This window comes from Podarcis melisellensis (genome assembly GCF_964234715.1).
Source record: "Podarcis melisellensis genome assembly, chromosome: 15".
Lineage (NCBI taxonomy): Eukaryota > Metazoa > Chordata > Lepidosauria > Squamata > Lacertidae > Podarcis > Podarcis melisellensis.
Window position 1 is genome coordinate 2,181,948 of NC_138532.1, and position 19,670 is coordinate 2,201,617.

Here is a 19,670-nt window from a genome sequence, read left to right on the forward strand (position 1 = left end):
ATGAGTTTACAAAATTATGAACAGTGTGAAAAAAGATGTTTGTCCATGTCTTGTACTTTTAATGTCCTGTCTATTCAGGGTCACCCAAACGTTTGTAGTAATTCAGGACTTATAAAATAAAGTACTTTTTCACCTGCAAAACACAACGTATGATGTGCACTTGGACTGCATTTTTTATGTTTCATTTCATAAGGTGCTCTAGGAACTAGGATAATGAATGTTTGAACAAATACAATTAAAACTGCCATGACCCAGGAGTCTATCAGTGACACAGAAGGTACCAACAATGGAGGCCCCAGAGCTAACTCCACCAAAAAATATATCTTTCAATATATCTTAATGTTCCTTAACATCACTGACCTTGTTTTCAGATCCTGCAGAATAGTGGCAGTTTGGTGGCCCTGCTGTTTCTCCACAATATCCGAACTGTGCAGACATTAATGCCTAAAAAGCACTTGTGCAACCCAAAAAGAATGCTCTTGTTCAGGGCAACAACCACTCTGGAAAAGTGGCCTTAAAACCATGCTGAAGACTCACAAGGAAGGGGGATTCCAGATAAGGAAAATTACACCCTTTGTTTGTTTTTTTAAAGAATATTTATTGAAGTTTTCAGAAAATTCTATAACATAAAAACAACAAAAAAAGAAAAAAAAGAAAACATAGATGACAATAAGATAAGCATACATACAAAACAAATAACAGGTATAATTTCAATCCCTTATAGTCGTATAACTTACTTTCCCGACCTCCTCATACCTCCCCTCTCTGTATTCCAATCTCTAATCAAGCCAATTCAGCAAATCCTTCCCCTAATTTCTGATTTAATTTTTAATCTTTCTTTTCTTAATACATAATCATTACAGCTAGAAACCCCTTAATTTCTAAGTCAACATCGTTCTAACATTCAATAATCTTGCAATGTTTCTTAAGATAGTCCTTAAATTTCTTCCAATCTTCTTCCGCCGTCTCTTTTCCCTGGTCTCGGATTCTGCCAGTCATTTCTGCCAGTCCCATATAGTCTATAACCTTCATCTGCCATTCTTCCACGGTGGGTAATTCTTGTGTCTTCCAGTACTTTGCGATAAGTATTCTTGCTGCTGTTGTGGCATACATAAAAAATGTTCTGTCCTTCTTTAACACCGATTGGCCTAACATACCCAGGAGAAAGGCCTCTGGTTTCTTCAGAAAGGTATATTTAAGTACCTTTTTTATTTCATTATAAATCATTTCCCAGAAGACCTTAATCCTTGGGCATGTCCACCAAAGGTGAAAGAATGTACCTTCATTCTCTTTACATTTCCAACACTTATTATCAGCCAAGTGGTAAATTTTTGCAAGCTTGACTGGGTTCATGTACCACCTGTAAATCATTTTCATAATATTTTCTTTTAGGGCATTACATGCCGTAAATTTAATACCGGTGGTCCACAACCGTTCCCAGTCCTCAAACATAATGTTATGACCCACATCTTGCGCCCACTTGATCATAGCTGATTTAACTGTTTCATCCTGTGTATTCCATTCCAACAGCAGATTATACATTTTCGACAAATTCTTAGTTTTGGGTTCTAACAGTTCTGTTTCCAATTTTGATTTTTCCACCTGGAAACCTATTTTCTTATCTAGCTTGTAAGTCTCCACTATTTGGTAGTAATGGAGCCAGTCTCACACTTTATCTTTCAATTTCTCATAACTCTGCAGTTTCAATTTATCCCTTTCTTGTTCCAAAATCTCCCAATATTTCGGCCATTTAGATTCCATATTAAGTTTTTTAACGGCCTTTGCCTCCATAGGGGACAGCCACCTTGGAGTTTTGTTTTCCAACAAATCCTTATACTTAATCCAGACATTATACAGTGCTTTCCTGACAATATGATTTTTAAAAGCTTTATGAGCTTTAACCTTGTCGTACCACAAGTAAGCATGCCACCCAAAAGTATTGTTAAAACCTTCTAAGTCCAAAATATCTGTATTCTCCAGAAGTAGCCAATCTTTCAACCAGCAGAAAGCTGCTGCTTCATAATATAGTTTAAAGTCTGGCAGGGCAAATCCACCCCTTTCTTTAGCATCAGTTAATATCTTAAATTTTATTCTAGGCTTCTTGCCCTGCCAGACAAATTTAGAGATATCTTTCTGCCACTTCTTAAAACAATCCATCTTATCAACTATTTGCAATGTTTGGAATAAGAATAACATTCTAGGCAATACATTCATCTTTATAGCTGCAATTCGCCCCAACAAGGAAAGCTTCAAGTTTGACCAAATTTCCAAATCCCTTTTTACTTCTGTCCAACATTTCTCATAATTATCTTTAAACAAATTCACATTTTTAGCTGCCATGTTGATCCCCAAATATTTGACTTTCTTAACCACAGTTAGACCTGTCTTATTCTGAAACCTCTCCCTTTCAATAGGTGTTAGATTTTTCTCCAATACCTTGGTTTTTAACTTATTCAATTTGAATCCTGCTACTTGACCAAACTCTTGAATTAATTCTAAAATTCTTTTCGTACTAGATTCTGGCTCTTGTAATGTAAGTAACTAGGTCATCTGCAAATGCTCTCAATTTGTATTGTTTGGCTCCGACCTGTATACCTTTAACCAACTGGTCTCTTCTAATCATGTTCAGCAAAACCTCCAAGACTGATATAAAAAGTAGTGGGGAAATTGGGCACCCCTGACGTGTCCCTTTTTCTATCTTAAATTCCTCCGTAACCACATTGTTTACAATTAACTTTGCTTTTTGTTCAGAGTATATTGCACTTATACCATTTTCAAATCCTTGGCCTACCCCCATCCCCTGGAGATTTTTCCTCATAAAACTCCAAGAAATGTTGTCAAAGGCTTTCTCCGCGTCCACGAAAATCAAAACTGCTTTAGTATTTAAATTTACTTCTAATTTCTCCAAAATGTCAATTACATTCCTTACGTTATCTGACAAGTGTCTTCTTGGGAGAAAGCCCGCTTGGTCTCTATGAATCTCCTCCATCAATACTTTTTGAAGTCTCTTAGCCAAAATGTCAGCAAATATTTTGTAATCCACATTTAATAACGAGATAGGGTGGTAGTTCTTAAGTTGAGTCTTTTCAGTCTCTGTCTTTGGTATAAGTGTAATGTATGCTTCTTTCCACGATTCTGGTGCTTTTTTCCCCTCCAAAATCTCATTGCAGACTTCCTTCAATGGTTGTAATAACCACTCCTTCAAAGCTTTATAATATCTGGAAGTCAGCCCATCCGGTCCCCGAGACTTGCCCAGTTGCATGTTTTGAATGGCACCTTCTATTTCCTGGTCAGATATTTTACAATTCAACTTTAGTTTACTTTCTTGTGGTATCTTTTGTAATCCATTTGACTTCAAAAAACGGTCAATGTCCATTTCGTTCTGAGGCCCTTGTGCATATAATTGTTTAAAATATTTATGGAAACAGTTTCTAATCTCATTTGGCTGGAAAATTACACCCTTTGACCCTCTTACCCCCTCTCCCATAAATCCTATAGTGATGAGGGGTTTCTTGCATGGAGCCTGAGCATTTTTATTGCTAGATGGCCTGGGTTGTGGGGCAGAAGTGGGAAGGCATTGTTTTCTTTCTCCTGAAACATCCTCCTTGAGATCATGAGAGGCCCCTTCTGAACCCTAATTTCCCTACTCCGGGATACTTTGTTATAACCTGTTAGGGGCTTGAGCCAGTGGCATAATGTGGGTTACCAGGGCCCAGGGCCGTGGGGGGGGGGAAGGATGGAAACAGACAGAATATGCATGCACATTCAATTGCCTAACATGTCACCCTGGAGATTGCAGCCACAGAGATAAAAAAAGAATTGTTCCGTTGTCTGGAGAGGTCACTTCTGGTTCACACAAAGAAGCCATTTTCAATGGAGCCTAGTGGCGGAAGCATACAGCTGTAGTGAGGAAGCACCGGGTATGGAAATTTTGTGCCCCTAACAATTTTGCACCCGGGACAACCATCACTCCCCCCCCCCCATGCCACTGGCTTGAGCAAACCAGTTTCCTTTCTTTGTCTGGCTTTAGGTTGGGTTCTTCTTTCTTTCCCCCCTTTCTCTCAACTGATACCCTAAGATTTTCTGTCTCAACTAATCTTAGCCATAGGCTTAATCAATAGGTAATTTTTTTCAGGCCAGAGGCCACGTTCCTGAGTAACCTTACAAGGGTTGCATCCCAGCAGAGGAAGAGGCAGAAGTAGGTGGAGGATCAAATGTAGATTTTACCATTGTGCAGTAGGCCAGTTTCTCACACGAATGGACACACACACACACCTCTGTCTTCTACCCAAGCGATACATTCCCGCCAAACAAAACCCCCTGGGGGGAGGGCATAGCACAGGCAGTCAAAGGGGTGGCCTAGGGAAAGTTTGAAGGACCAGACAGTGAGGTTTGGCGCTGGTGACATTTGGGCCCCAGGCCTCAGGTTCCTCCACACTGATCAACAGGTTTGTAAGTCATGAGACCTCACTATAGTTCACAAAAGCTTGTTTTACAATGAATCTATCAAGAATATGCCTCCACAAGACTCTTTGTTCTTTCTCCTATCCAAGCATCACTCTTATGCAAAATACAGGCAGTTACATCTCTAACATGAGCCAATTCCCAGTCCATGAACTGGCTTTAAATCAAGGCAAACAGCCCTATGGCTTTTGCGTTCCTCTGCTTAGTTGCTTTTCATTCATCCCAGCACTTTACTTTGGGCAGTTTGGTGTATTTAAAAAAAAGTTCTTTATCATATTTACATTATTTATTTCTTGGAGGGCACAAGTTGTTCCCTTGCAGAATACTTAGGTATGCCCTGGCATACAGTTTGGGCATTATTGATGGAGACTGATTTGAAAGCAGCTGCTCGATGGGAAATGACTTAAGGCAATAATGATGAATGATGTGTAATATATGCTAGAGCCTGAAAGCCAGGTCCCAGTTTTGCCAGGGATTGTGAAAATACACCTTGCAAAATCCAGACCCTGTCTCACCTCTCAAAAGATGACACAGAATGCAAATGAGAGTCAGCGTGTCATAATGGTTTGTGTGCCAGACTGAGGCTGGAGAGATCCAGGTTCATGCCTGAGCAGGAATTTCACTGCTTCATCTTGGCCTAACCTACCTGTAGGTTGTTGTGAGAATACAGTGGGTAAGGTGGGTGAGGAAGGGCTCCTTCAGACTGGTGTTTTATTGCGTGTGTATTCTGCAACATGTTCTTGACTCAATAATAGTGTATTAGTCATGGATTTATTCTGTTTTAATTTGTTCCACGATGCTTCTCCACACTACTGTTGTGCTACGCACACACAATTGTTACTTTTACAGGTTTTCCACATTCACATTCACTGAAGCACAAACAACACATTTAACATCAACTTCCCTTCCCCCACTTCCATGGTTCATTTTAATCCTGGTCCTGAATGGAGTACCTGTGCCACTGAAGGACCAAGTTAATTCTGTGTCCAGGACAGCTGTCTGCCAGCTCCATCTGGATGCCAACTGAGACCCTACCTGCCTGAACATTGTCTTGCCAGAGTGGTACATGCCCCAGTTATCTCCCGCTTGGACTACAGCAACACGCTCTATGTGGAGCTACCTTTGAAGGTGGCTAAGAAACTACGACTAATGCAGCAGCTACCAGGACCATATAATACCAGGCCTAAGGGCTCCACACTGACTCCCAGTATGTTCCCAAGCACAATTCAACTTGTTGGTACTGACCTTTATAACGCTCAATGACCTCAGCCCTGCAGACATGAAGGAGCATCTCCACCACCACCACCCACCCCAGACAATGAGGTCCACCTCCGACGGCCCTCCTGTGGTTCCCTGACTGTGAGAAGTGAAGCTACAGGCAACCAGGCAGAGGGCCTTCTCTGTAGTGGCACGCTCCCTGTGGGACAGCCTTCCATCAGATGTTACAGGGATAAAGAACTATACAACTTTTAGAAGACATCTAAAGGCAGCCCAGTACTGTATCGGGAAGTTTTTAAATGTTTTTATACCGTATGTGTTGGAAGCCACCCAGAGTGGCTGGGGCAACCCCGTCAGAAGAGCGGGGTATATTATTATTACTGTATTATTATTAGGACACCATTTGGGCAGACACATACAGTTTTCCTTGTATTGTTTACACAGTACATTTGTTCCTGTAGCTGATACTTTTTGCATTTGATTATACATAACACTCAGGCCCAGATGAGACAGTTTATCTACATTTTTTTCTCTTTAGTGACAGTGTGAATCATGAGACCTATATACAGTGGGAGGGGTGTTTCTCTCTCTGAAATGGAAGCATTTTCTTTTCTCTCGTGTTTGAAGGTTTTATTGTCATATTTGCAGTGGGGTGGGCTAGATGACCCTTTGGGGTCCCTTCCAACTGTACAATTCTATGATTCTATGGTTGCATGATATATATATTGGGGGGGGGGATAATCCTGATATATATTTTGTTCTAGGAGGCTAAAATTGGTCAGAATCGAGTATACACTTCCAGAGTGGATGCTAAATACATTACTTCTGGTAAATGAGCCCCAACAGCTGCTAGAGGGCTGTGAAAATTTGTGTCCCAGGCTTTTTAGACTCATCTACCCATTTACTTGGTCCATATAGTAAAAGCTATGATTTTTCCAGTAGTGATGTATGGAAGTGAGAGCTGGACCATAAAGAAGGCTGATCGCCAAAGAATGGATGCTTTTGAATTCTGGTGCTGGAGGAGACTCTAGAGAGTCCCATGGACTGCAAGAAGATCAAACCTATCCATTCTTAAGGTAATCAGCCCTGAGTGCTCACTGGAAGGACAGATCGTGAAGCTGAGGCTCCAATACTTTGGCCACCTCATGAGAAGAGAAGACTCCCTGGAAAAGACCCTGATGTTGGGAAAGATGGAGGGCACAAGGAGAAGGGACGACAGAGGATGAGATGGTTGGATAGTGCCTTCGAAGTTACAAACATGAGTCTGACCAAACTGCGGGAGGCAGTGGAAGACAGAAGTGCCTGGCGTGCTCTGGTCCATGGGGTCACGAAGAGTCAGACACGACTAAACGACTAAAGAACAACAACAACAACCCATGTACTGGGACGCGGGTGGTGCTGTGGGTTAAACCACAGAGCCCAAGACTTGCCGATCAGAAGGTCGGCGGTTCAAATCCCTGCGACGGGGTGAGCTCCCGTTGCTTGGTCTCTGCTCCTGCCAACCTACCAGTTCGAAAGCACGTCAAAGTGCAAGTAGATAAATAGGTACTGCTCCGGTGGGAAGGTAAACGGCGTTTCTGTGTGCTGCTCTGGTTCTGCCAGAAGCGGCTTAGTCATGCTGGCCACATGACCCGGAAGCTGTACGCTGGCTGCCTCGGCCAATAAAGCGAGATGAGCGCCGCAACCCCAGAATCGTCCGCGACTGGACCTAATGGTCAGGGGTCCCTTTACCTTTAGCTTTACCCATGTACTATCTAAAATGAAAGGGGCACATTGGTTGCCAGATGTGATTTTTTTTGTCAGCTCTCTCCCCCCCCCCCACATGTAAACAGTTCCTAAATGAACTGAACTGCAACCATTTGATGCATGAATGAGCCTGCAATCCTATGCAGACTTATCTGTGAGGAAGCTCTGCTGAAGAGACCTCCGGGTCTAGGGCCATATATAAATTCAATGAACAACAACAACAACATATTCAGAGTAAACATGTATAGGATTGCACCATAAAGGGATTTATACCCCACCCTCCAATCAAATTTCCTGGGTGGCTTACACAATTTCAAAATGTAATAAGTAGAATCAGCTTTTAAAAGAAAAAGATTCAAGAGGGCACTAAAAGCAGCAAAATCCTTCAGAGCAGAATAAAAACATAAAACACAGCAACTAAGATTGAACATAGAATGGGTAACAACCACTGATAGATGCTTTTTAATCCACTTTTGGAACTTGCAAAAGGCTGTCAACAAATATTATACTTAAAATATAGGATTATACATCTCTGAATGTCTTGTGCATGCATTTTAAAAGTCTTGGTGCTGCTGCTAACATATACGCCTGATAAGCCAGCGAAGGAGCTTCTCCCTTGCCTGTGTATGAGCTGGTCTTTAATGGCATCCTTTGTAACCTAACTTACACCCTACTCAGGGCTCCTGCAGTCTGTGCCCCTGGCTTGGGATGGAAAGAATCTGGGAGCCTCCCAAAGATTTTGCAACAGTCCAATCCAGCATCCACTGACAATTGCTGCTTGGCATCTCACTGGCATCGCAAGATAATAGGAGATAATTAAAGTTAATTACTAAGCTCATTGCAACCAATTTAAAAGGGCAGGGGGGGGAACACTGGCTCTTTTTTATTTTCTGTTACTTTTTCTTTTTTTAAAGGCTGAAGAGGTGCAAGAACTGTCAGAATCCAGTCCCTTAAGAATACAGGTTACACGGCCATTCATTCACACATGATCTCCTAAGTGAGAGGGGAATGTGAAAGGTTCGGCCTTGAAGATGAAAAGCTTCCAGTTCTGAAAAGAGAAACACGTGAACCTTTCAGCCAAATAGCACAGAAGATTCATGGATATGCAGCTTTGCTTGAAGCCATCTTTATCTAAGACGTTTAAATTATTTCACAATTAATCTGGTGGCAGAGTACTAAATCTCCCTTTCAGTCAAGCTTCTCCCAACCCAGTAACGGGAAATTTGGCATGAGTGGCCCAAGGGAGGAGGGGAGCAGGCCGCTGGACTGTCCTGTGCACTTGGAACAATGGTAAAGTGTTTCCACCTCTATAGGGTTTTTACAGTGGTACCTCGGGTTAAGTACTTAATTCGTTCTGGAGATCCGTTCTTAACCTGAAACTGTTCTTAAACTGAAACACCACTTTAGCTAATGGGGCCTCCTGCTGCCACCATGCTGCTGGAGCATGATTTCTGTTCTCATCCTGAAGCAAAGTTCTTAACCTGAAGCACTATTTCTGGGTTAGTGGAGTCTGTAACCTGAAGCATATGTAACCCGAGGTACCACTGTATATGTTTTTGTTGTTGTTTATTTATTTATTAAATTTCTATACCATCCTTCATCTGAAGATTGCAGGGCAGTTTACAATATAAAAACACAAAACTACACAACATAAAAACAAAAAAAACCCAATACCTCCTGTATACAACATAGTTAAAAGGCCATAGATTCCATAGCCCTCTGATTATACCTAATTCAGCAAAGATGTGTCTTTCAGGCACGCCTCATCACTTCTCAGGCGTGTCACTGTGGCACACCAGGGGAGGCACTGAAGCATACGGTCTGGTCATGCCCTATAGTGGCACTGTTCTGGACAGAAGTCATTGTCTGTATCACCTTGATCCTGGAAAAATACATAAAATTCTTGGATGCTCAGGCTACATATACTCAATATGTTCCAGCGCTGTGGGCCTTCATGGAGGAGCAACATAACTGGGCTTTGTATGCCTTCTTGGCAGCCAAAAGTTTGGTATTACAACAATGGAAGGAGTGGAAGATTAAAAAACAGAACCTGATAAAATTGAAAAGTAAAAAACACTAAGAAGTCTTGTAGAACAAAAAAATCTTCCACCTGGTGTTGAAAAGTAAACAAAGTTGGTGCCACTTAAGCCTTCCATGCAGATAGCATCCCACAGACAAGGAGCCATAGCAGAGAAGGACATATCTTGGTTCATTGTACACATTGGACCTTAAATGAGGATGTTTACTATCTGGATAGTTACAAGGGTACTGTGGTGGTGGTGGTGATCATCAACGGGAAACAGCAAAAAACTAAATCCCAAAACCCTCATCTGTTAAAAGCTTAGGGGACTGCTACCCTAAAGTGGTGAAGGTGGGGGATGAGAACAAGGCTCTTCTACTGTCTTATCCTATATTAAGCCTGGCTCAAGCTGGCAGGATGGAATTTTTGAAGTAAAGGCAGAGGAACACTCTTATATTACTCTGGGTTTTGTTTTGTTTTTATGCAGGGGAAAGAGAGGGATTTAGACTCACTCAGGATTGTGTATCCACTTCCCCCCAGTTTGGGCTTTGCATTGTTGGACCTGGGTGGGGGGTGCTTGTGATCCTTAGGATCCAAGCTGCCTCCTGCCAAAGGCTGAACCATGACTTTGGAGGAGCCAGCAGAGTTGGAGTGGATCTCCCTCTTCAACATCCTAGCTCTGTTTCTGATGCCAAAAAGGTAGAGCCAATCTGTATCCTGGTCCATGGGATGCCCTTTCAGGGATCATAGGTTTGCACCCTTAATTTGTTAAATCATGTTTATATTTTTTTGAAATTAATGCCAAGTGGCCATGTGCTTGTCAGTCATCCTTGTTGCTTTACACTCACTGGCCAGAAATCTGGAAGCTGCATACAGGTTCACTTAATACTGAGCAACTGGTTATCAGTGCCTGCATTAAAAAAAATGTTTCCCTAAGAAAAAAAAAGAGTGAGAGGCTTTATTTTTTATTTTTTTAAATGTGACTATTCATAGAAAGGGCAAATAATATCTCCCACTGCTGAGGCCTTGAACACATCCACTATAACAAAGGAAGAATGTTTACTGAACGACAAACTGAACTCTATAAAATTGCAGTGCATCTCCTTGAAACAATAATTCACAGCCTTTGTCATGCACAATCCTAAATGAAGGAAAAACACGTTCAAACTTCTTGCAAAGTAATATTGCCAATAGCCAAAAGGCCAATTAGTCAACTGGAGTCAACTGTCGTCACCAAGGAAAAGCGACACACTTTGTTGAGTTCCTTCTCCAAGGAATTAGAACTTTTCCCAGGAGACTCCTAAACTCTGATACAGAGTAGTGGACATCTCCTTAGGAAATCCCCCTACTATGGTAACCATCCCTCTAGCAAGGCTGATCATGGTGGTTCTACATCCGGAGTGCATCTGATTTATGCCAACTCTATATGCCTCAGATAAAGAGCAAAGAACAGGAGTCAGCAAAACAAAATTGTTCTTCCTTTTGAAATGATAATTCTTCGAAATATTTCAAAGCCTTCAATATACAGTATACTACCACTTTAATCTTGTTTTTTTCACACATATACAGCTGGTCTTCAAGAGTCATCTAACTAGTGCCCTACTGCATAGCTGTCAAGGTTTCCCTTTTTTAAGGGAAATTCCCTTATTCCAAATAGGATTCCTCGCAAGAAAAGGGAAAAGTTGACAACTATGACATATTCAGTTAGGTAAGCTGCTTACACAAAATGTGGCAAGATGTTATGAGGACTCATCCAATGGTGGATAGGCCAACCTGATTTCATTATTAACTAGCATTTATTTCTCTTGCAAATGTTACAAATGGTTTTAGGTTTCCATTTCTACAATGATTGCTGCATTGAAAGCTTCAGATTTGTTTCCCATTGTTGAGATTATTATAACTTGTCCATTTCTATTCCAGAGAATATATTTGTGAGGCAGACGGAATCACAATTAAAAACAAAACAGTATGACTAATAAAATCTATCAGAATACATTAAAGAAAAAGAAAAATGGGTATCTGAAGGTTATAAAAACAAGAAATCATTTTATAAATGCTTGCTGAAATAACCAAGTTTTAAGTTGACACCTGAAGCTCATTACAGATGCCAACTTGATTTCTCTAGCTAAAGAGTTCCATAATCCCAATGGCCCCACACTTAAAGCATAATTTTGTGTTAAGGTTCAATTGACACTGCCAAACACCATCAGATGGGCTTCAGTGGCAGATTGCAAAGGCCAGACAGGGGTATAAGGAATCGGGCAACATTTTAAGTGCACTGATGACCAATGGTCACAAGTCAAGCATGCAGATTTATTTTATTATTTATGTATCCAAATTATATCCTACCCTTCCTCCCAAGGGATCTGTAACAAAAACACAATTAAAAATGAAGACATAAGCAAATAATTTAAAAATTGTTAAAACATCAAAAAACAATAAAACAGAATCAAACATGTAACTAGTCATGTGTCTGAATAGTCCTGTTGAAACAGAAATGCTTTCAAAAGCCACTTAACAGAATACAGTGGCGGCACTAGCCTACTGTCAGCAGCAGGGTGTTAGTGCTGCCACACTGCAAGCACGACTCCTGACAAACAGAATGGACACTGCGCGGCACTCCTAGGAGCAGGTTCTCCAGCTCAAAGGGATCAAGTTGACACATATATCCCTTAAGTAAAGTGGTGAAGTGATATGGCATTAAAAGTATCAGTTGCATGTTTTAAGATACATGGGGGGCAAGGTCCCACCAGTTTTGCTTGTGAAAATATGTATGTGTATGTAATACATAATAATATATTACACCATGTCTTTGAGAAATGTAATCAATGAGGCTAGCAATTTATCCTTAAGACATGGGTCACAAGGCTTTCTCTTTAGCAAACCCAGAAAAATAAACGCCCAGACTTAAAAGAAGACAGAATTGTAGCAGAGTGTCTTGCCAGAGCTTTTAGATATGATAGCCTGTGTTTAACTGTGTACATTAACTGTCATTAACGAGTAAAACCTATTACTGATAGAACTTCTTATTCCCAGAAATTACACAAAATGGAAGAATTCATTGAGTAAAGAAATAAAAAAACTGCTACTGCCACATCTCTTCTCATATAAGTAAAAAAATCATCTTTACCTGCCTTCCTCTTGGGAATAGTCTGCTTTTCAAATCTAGTGCAATTTTCCCTGAATGTCAGAATTCAGAAAAATTGTTCTTAACATCTAGGGGGAGGGAACATGGCAGGCACTTTGCATTCCTTCATAGCTTAGAAAAGCCAACTGTGATACTGAAATTTAATAACACAAAAAACAAAATCGCTAGACATCTTACTCCCAAACAAACTCAAAAGGAGTTTAAAATATTTTGAGATCATTTAATTGCTTCCCACCTTCTTTAATAGTATTTTGGGACGGGGTGGGGGGAATGATTCTTACTTGAATGCACTGTGCATATTATGGGCTGGCAAGCTGAAGTTGGGAACTAGTGCTAAAAATTAGGAAGAAAGCAAAGTTACTAGAGAGTAAGTCTAAATTAACTAATTGAGACTTATTGCCAAGTAAACACGGGACACTTTACAGATCTCCTCCTGTAGGTAGAGGTACAGTTGTGATCCTTAAAACACTTAGTCATTCCAATAAAGTCCATGGGAATTTTCCAGAATAAGTTACTTTGAGACTCTGAGGGACAGCCTGGGACATGTCCAGTGAACCGCTTTGATCTGTGCAACTGGCAATGAGATAGTGCCATTTGTTCTGTACTTATAAGAAATCAAACTTTTACTGTGCTGGCACCCATACTTTGGAACTCCATGTCTACTGACATAAGGCAGGTATCTCCACTTTATTGTTTTCAAAGCCTGCTAGAAACATTTTTTTTGTTCAGACATGTATAAGTTTAATCTGTTTTTAGCTTAACTTATTATTTTAATTTTGTTTTAGTTTTTTGTAAGTGACATGGGGATTCGATTTACAATCAAGCATTGTATAACTTTTGCGAAATAAAATAAATTAAAATGCCCAGTCTTGCAACGGCGGGGTAAGGGGGGCATTTCAGCAAGGAATGAAGACAACAAGGAATGGACACCACAGAGGTGTCCATTGTTGCAATGCAAACAACCCTCCCCCCCCAAGTTTCTTGGGGAATCTTAAATCTAATTTATATATGTGGTAGAAGCTCTATAGTGGACAAAAACCTGGCTTCCAGAAACAGTAGTTAGTCTAAATCACAATTGCTATAATAAATGTGTTGCTAATTAAGGTGCCCCTAAACTCTTTGTTGTGGTGCTGTCACGAAAACAATGGTTTCCAAACTCCATGGACCATTTGAACCTTGCTGAAGATCTTGGTGGGCTACTTAATAATGTTTCTGCCTGTTGTAGCAACTGCAATGTGCTGTGCTAGATGCTATATGAGTTTTAATTGTATTTTTATTTCTTCCATTGCATTCAAATTGTAATGCAATACAATACAATATAAGAAATAAAAGAAGCAATAAAAATGCAATAAAAATGAGTATGGATATTTAATGTGATGAGTGTGCCATCTCTTGTCTTCAACCACCAATGCGCCATGGACCACCTGAATGAAGCTTGTGGACCACTGGTGTACCATGGACCAGCCTGGGGATACCTGCTCTAAATGAAAGGGAGACATCCGGCTGCCGCCAAGTTTTGCAACCACACACTCCACCTTTTTCGTGGGGAGGGTGGTCTATTTTGAACAGTGAGAAGCAAGCAGGCCCTGAGGCTAGATTTTGCTCAGGTTGCTGGTCTGCTCTGGAGTAAATGAAGTGAGAGAATGGCAAAGTAGTGAGCCCAGAATCATGGTCATGTTAAAACAGAAGGAAGGTGGCAACTAACCTAGGATAAAAAGGAACCTTTAAGTCCAATTGATTTGAACAAGAGAGGTTAAAACCCAGGTTGACCTTTTCCGTTGAAATCAATGGAGCTTAAGGCTCCATTCCTGAAGACGCTCACTAGAAAATAGCTCATACTGAGCACCGTAGGATTTATTTCCAGGCAAACATCCATGGGATTGTGCCATAAGAGAGCTTCTCTTTAACAGCATATTGCCAAGAGGCAAAGCATTTATTCCCAAATAAATGCTGAAAAATCGATAAAGTGTGCACAAGCCATAAGTTTCGCTCTAACGCAGCCAAAAACTTCCAGCAAGAACCTGTTCTACTTTTTCTGCACCACCACTTGCAAAGCAAGCAATCTGCACTCTTTTAAAAGTTTGTGTCAATTTAAAAAGGTAAGCTCCGCAAAGCAGACGCTGGCTGCAAATTGGCTGTGCTCGGACATCCATCTTTTCCCCCGCGTGCGCGCGCCTTGCAGCACCGGACTGCTCCCAACCGAAAACCACCGCGCAAGCATTAAGGCTTTGCAAGGCTGAGCCTTTCCTTCTGCGCACGATTGGCTCTATTCCTACGGAGAATATTTTCGCCCTCGCCTGCTTGGGAGAGCGGAAGGACCTGCAGCTGCAAGCGCGCCTTTTGGCCGCAGAAGGATCCGAAGGGGTCCTCCGCATTTGCAGAAGTCAAGAAAGGTTGACGAGTTGTTTGAAGTTTTATCCAGAAAAGAAACAAATATGAGGGATGGGGCGAGATGAATGCCGAAGATGGCAGGGTCATCCAGCTGTTCGTTCGTTCGTTTCTTTCTTTCGCATTACAAAGGCCACTCCGCCTTGGGGAGGCTCTGGAAGCCAACCGGCCTCTGCCCAGAAATCTCCGCTCCCTCCTCCCAGATGCGGGGGGTGCGAGAGAACCTGCTGCCCCTACGCAAAGCAGGCATTCCGCACATGTTCAGAGGCACCCTCGACCCCAAGGCCAGCTCCCTCCACAAGGGCAGCGTGAAGTTTCTCCCGCACAAGCCCGACCCATCCGAAGGGCAGCCGGGCAAGGCGGGCGGCGGTCCGCGGGCGGGCGGGCAGCTCCCCGCGCTGAACCGGCGCTGCGGCCGATCCTTGGTTGCGGGGCTGGCGCCAGGGAAGCGCGCAGGCAGCTCGGCTTCTCTGCCGCAAAGAACGTCGACGGCCACCTGCGCGCTGCGCAAAGATCCGGCCAAGGAAAAGTTCGAGAAAGCGAGCAGTGCGCGCATTTCTCGAGCCCCGGCCGTGGTCAGATCCGCCCTCGGGCGGGCGGCCTGCTGGCCCTTAGCCTCGGAGGCGCCCGCCGGGAAGCTTTGCTCTCCATCTGGCGGCGCTGCAGTCCTCTGCGCCGGCGGGCATTCGGGGGGCGCCCGGGCCAAGTTACACTCCAGGGTCTTACGGGCTCCTCATACTGTACTGCAGTGCTTCATGTAAGAGACGTTCAGAGCGCGCCTGTCGCCAGGCCCTGGCCTGGCTGCGCTGCTGCGCTTCCCTGGGAGTAAGCCCCACTGAGCCAACCAACGTTTGCGCCAGCCACGTCTTTAGGGCTGGAGCCAAAGGAGGACCACAGGATCACACCCGTGGCGCGGGGCGATGCCCCAACTCCCTCCGGCGCCCGGAACTCCAGAAGGACTCCTTCCCAGACGCCAGCATGCGCTGTACATCCCGCCGAATGGCCCCGGATCTACATACATAGGATCGGGCCGCCAGCAAGGCATTGCGCGTTTACCTGGCAATCACCCCCAGCGAACGCGGGGCTGCCCCCCTTGCGCGCTTCTTGGAGAGGAAAAGTCCCGCCGCCGCCACGTGCGCGCACATCTCTGGCTCCTTTGAGAGGAAGGGCGGGATGAGACTAGGAGAAAGAAGCTGGTCTGCTTTTCAGGAAGCAGAACCCGCCACGGTGCTGGAGGTCTCCCGGGACACCCGGAGCCAAAGGTGGTGGGGCGAGCCGAGCGGGAGCGAGGGAGTTGGGGACTCGGAGGGGTTCTGGCAGGTTGCAAGCACGACTGCTCTTGGCTTGGCGCGGAGGAGGAGGAACCTTCTGCGTTCTGTAAAGCCCCTCTGCCCCCAAATGTTTGTTTAGAAAGATTTCCGGATGGAGGGGCGCCAAAGGGTTTCGGAGCAGCCGCCGCGGTGCGCTCCTTGCAGCCACTGGAGCGCTTCCCCCGCGGAGCCCACCAAGACCAGGCGGGGAACGAGCGGAGGCCGCGAAGTGGAAGGCGAGGCGGCCGCTCGGTGGCCCCTGGACGGGCGGGAGAAAGGGCCCGGCGGGAGAAACGCCCATTCGGCTCAGTATTTGCGGCCCCTGAGGGGCATCTGCCCTCCAGGGCAGCCCTCGCTGGGGAAGTCGGGCTCGAGGGGAAGTCGGGCTCGCTGGGGAAGTCGGAACTCGTCCGAGGCCGAGCAGACAGAGGCTCTGCCGCTTGAGCCGGTGGCCTCGCGCCGCAGCCAAGGACACACAGAGCTCCCGGGGAAAGAAAAAGGTGGCGAGAGAGGCGCTGGGGGAGCACAAAAAGATTGCGGGGGGGGGGGAGAGACAGCTCCTTCTAGAGTAGGAAGGCCAAACGCCATAGAGGAGGTTGGCCAACTTCCTTGACAAGGATCCTTGTTGGAAAGGGTGTGTGACCATCTCCAGTTTTTCTGGCTATGTAGGCAGCATTTCAGGCCCAGTTGCTTAACCAGAGAAGTTTCCAGTCAAGCTATGCTTGGACCTTGCAAGATAGTGCACAATTTGTATGTTGTTTTTTAAATGAAGCTTAAACTCACCTCACCCCCATTTTGTTATTTCCTTCCTTCTCCCCCCCCCCCACTTAGTATTTCTACTTTTATCTCTTCAACCAATCTCCTCTAAAACCATTCATTCTTTTTGTCCCATTAACCCTTCGCTCATTTTCTCCTGGGTTTTATTTTTTGCAGGGTGGGTGAGTTGTTTAAAGGCGGAAAGACTCAGGGAAAGGTCTGGACTATGGACCACAGTGAACTGGGGAAATGCAGGTCTGGGTAGGGGGAAACCCCACATCTGGAAATCTTAGTCACCCACCATGTATGCCTGCTTACTGTATATTTCCAGATCCCTGCTTCTGCTGTTATGGTGGTCCACTGCAATGGCATGGAGTAGATCACCAAGAATGTGTTTTCCCCACTATTTGTGAAGCAGCAGCAGCAGCAGTTCCTTCAGTAGTTTGCTAAGTGGACTGCTGGAGTCTTTTATTTGGAGAAACTCATTGTAAAATGTGACACTCACAGATAGCAGGTAGAGCTCTTGGGCAAGTATTTTGAAAAGAAGCTGGGGAGGGGGTCTTGGACTGTAATAATTGGAGCACACAGGCAGGTGAAAAAGAATGTTGGCTAGACATCTTTCTGTGATATACAGATAGATACCAAGCACAAATAAGACAGGCGTCAAATTTGAGGACAGTGTCATAATTGGAAATATCACATTGTGCAAAAGTAAATCCAGATGTTACAAGAAAATAAAATCTTTAGCAAAGAACTCTTAGAGGTAGTGAAGAAATAATTCAGGGAGAACTCCCAGCAACAGCTTAACTCAGCTTAAGGGACAAGTGTTACACAAAAGGATCAGCAGAGAATGAGCACCTGAGGTTGAAGGCTGACAGGAATAGGGAGAGGGAAGGAGCAGGAATTGCAGGAAGGTGGGGCACAAGGTGCCATCGCCAGTATCAGTATTGGGTCAGACCACAGATCAAGATCTGAAAGGAGGAACTTGCAGGTTGCATAAAGGTGATGAAATCGACCTGAGGGGAAAGGTGGAGATGGGTTTGGATTGGCAAAGAGAAACTGGTGATGCCGGCTTATCCCATGGGGGGGGGGGAGAAGTTGAGGGGAGGCATCCAAATGGAAAAGAAGAAAGAGAACTAACCTTGATTCCTTTTCTGTGGAAATTAGGAATAGGGAAAGGGAAAGGGCTGACAAATCTCCATGTGCTTTAAATTTTAATTTGACTACATGGCTTCAGTTCCATGTAGTACTTCTGTGGTCCCAAAAGCAACTCATACCTATGCAAAACAAAAAAAAAAATCCTTCCAGGAGCACCTTAAAGACCAACTAAGTTAGTTCTTGGTATGAGCTTTCGTGTGCATGCACACTTCTTCAGATACCTTCAGATAACTTAGTTGGTCTTTAAGGTGCTACTGGAAGGAATTTTTTTTGTTTTGACTATGGCAGACCAACACGGCTACCTATCTGTAACCATATCTATGCAGTTTGGTTCAATACAGTTGTGGATCAAGTTGCATGTTCTTGAGATAAACAAGCAAAATAGAGGCAACTTAACCAGGAGCAAACTGAAAACAACACACAAAGGGAAATCCAGATACCGTATACATAAATAATTTTGATTGGAAAAATGACAGTGAAAATTGTGAGAGGCAAACTTCCCCTTCCTCACCTATCTCTTCACTATTAAAATTCAGATAGTGTTCAGGGATCAGCAAACTTTTTCAGCTGTAGGCCAGTCCACCATCCCTCAGACCATGTGGGGGGCTGGACAATATTTTTTTGGGGGGGGGAATGAATGAATTCCTATGGCCCACAAATAACCCAGAGATGCATTTTAAATAAAAGGACACATTCTACTCATGTAAAAACATGCTGATTCCTGGACCATCCGCAGACCGGATTGAGAAGGCAATTGGGCCACATCTGGCCCCCGGGCCTTAGGTTGGCTACCCCTGGTGTATGGTATTCCTTAAAACGCTTTGTATGTCATACTATATAAAATAACAATACACAGCAACATCTATTATACAGGAGCCCCCTTCTCACAAAATGTCCTTGTGAGAAGGTAAAACAGGTTCTTCTTATGAAGCACTTTCTGTTCCAGGGTTTTTTCCATCTACGGTACCTTTTTTATTACACCAGCATGGCATAGCTGTTATAGTGCTAGACTGGGACCTGGGAGACTAGAGTTTGAATCCCCACTCAGACAGTGAAGCTCACCAGGTGACCTTTTGCAAGGCACAGGGTGGTTGTGAGGATAAAATGGGGAGGGGGAAACCTATGTATGCTGGTTTGAACTCCTGGAGGGAAAAGTAGAGTATGAACACTAAAATATAAAAGGCTGAATTTCAGTGAGTATTTCTAGGATATCAACTTGACACAATGCCTCATGAAATCTCATGTGAAAAGTTAATATAAATTGGCTTGAATGCAAGACTCATCACATGGCGCAAGAAAGCACTCAGGGGAGCAGAGGCAAAGAGCAATGCCTCGTGGATTTGCACAGTGACAGGGTGGTGTCCAGAAGGGATAAGCGCAAGGACTGGCTTTATTTATTAGCAATCTGGACTGGCAGGTAAACAGGACGGTAATTACATTTGCAGATGATGCTATACTGGGA

At 43.7% G+C, this 19,670-nt stretch overlaps 1 long non-coding RNA gene across 1 annotated transcript; it reads left to right on the forward strand.

Annotated features, from left to right (window-relative positions):
• Positions 1-3,453: 3,453 nt before the first annotated feature.
• Positions 3,454-8,588, forward strand: LOC309357526. Its single transcript, XR_014163158.1, has 2 exons — positions 3,454-5,142; positions 8,343-8,588. It is a non-coding gene; the product is annotated as an uncharacterized lncRNA (long non-coding RNA).
• Positions 8,589-19,670: the final 11,082 nt, after the last annotated feature.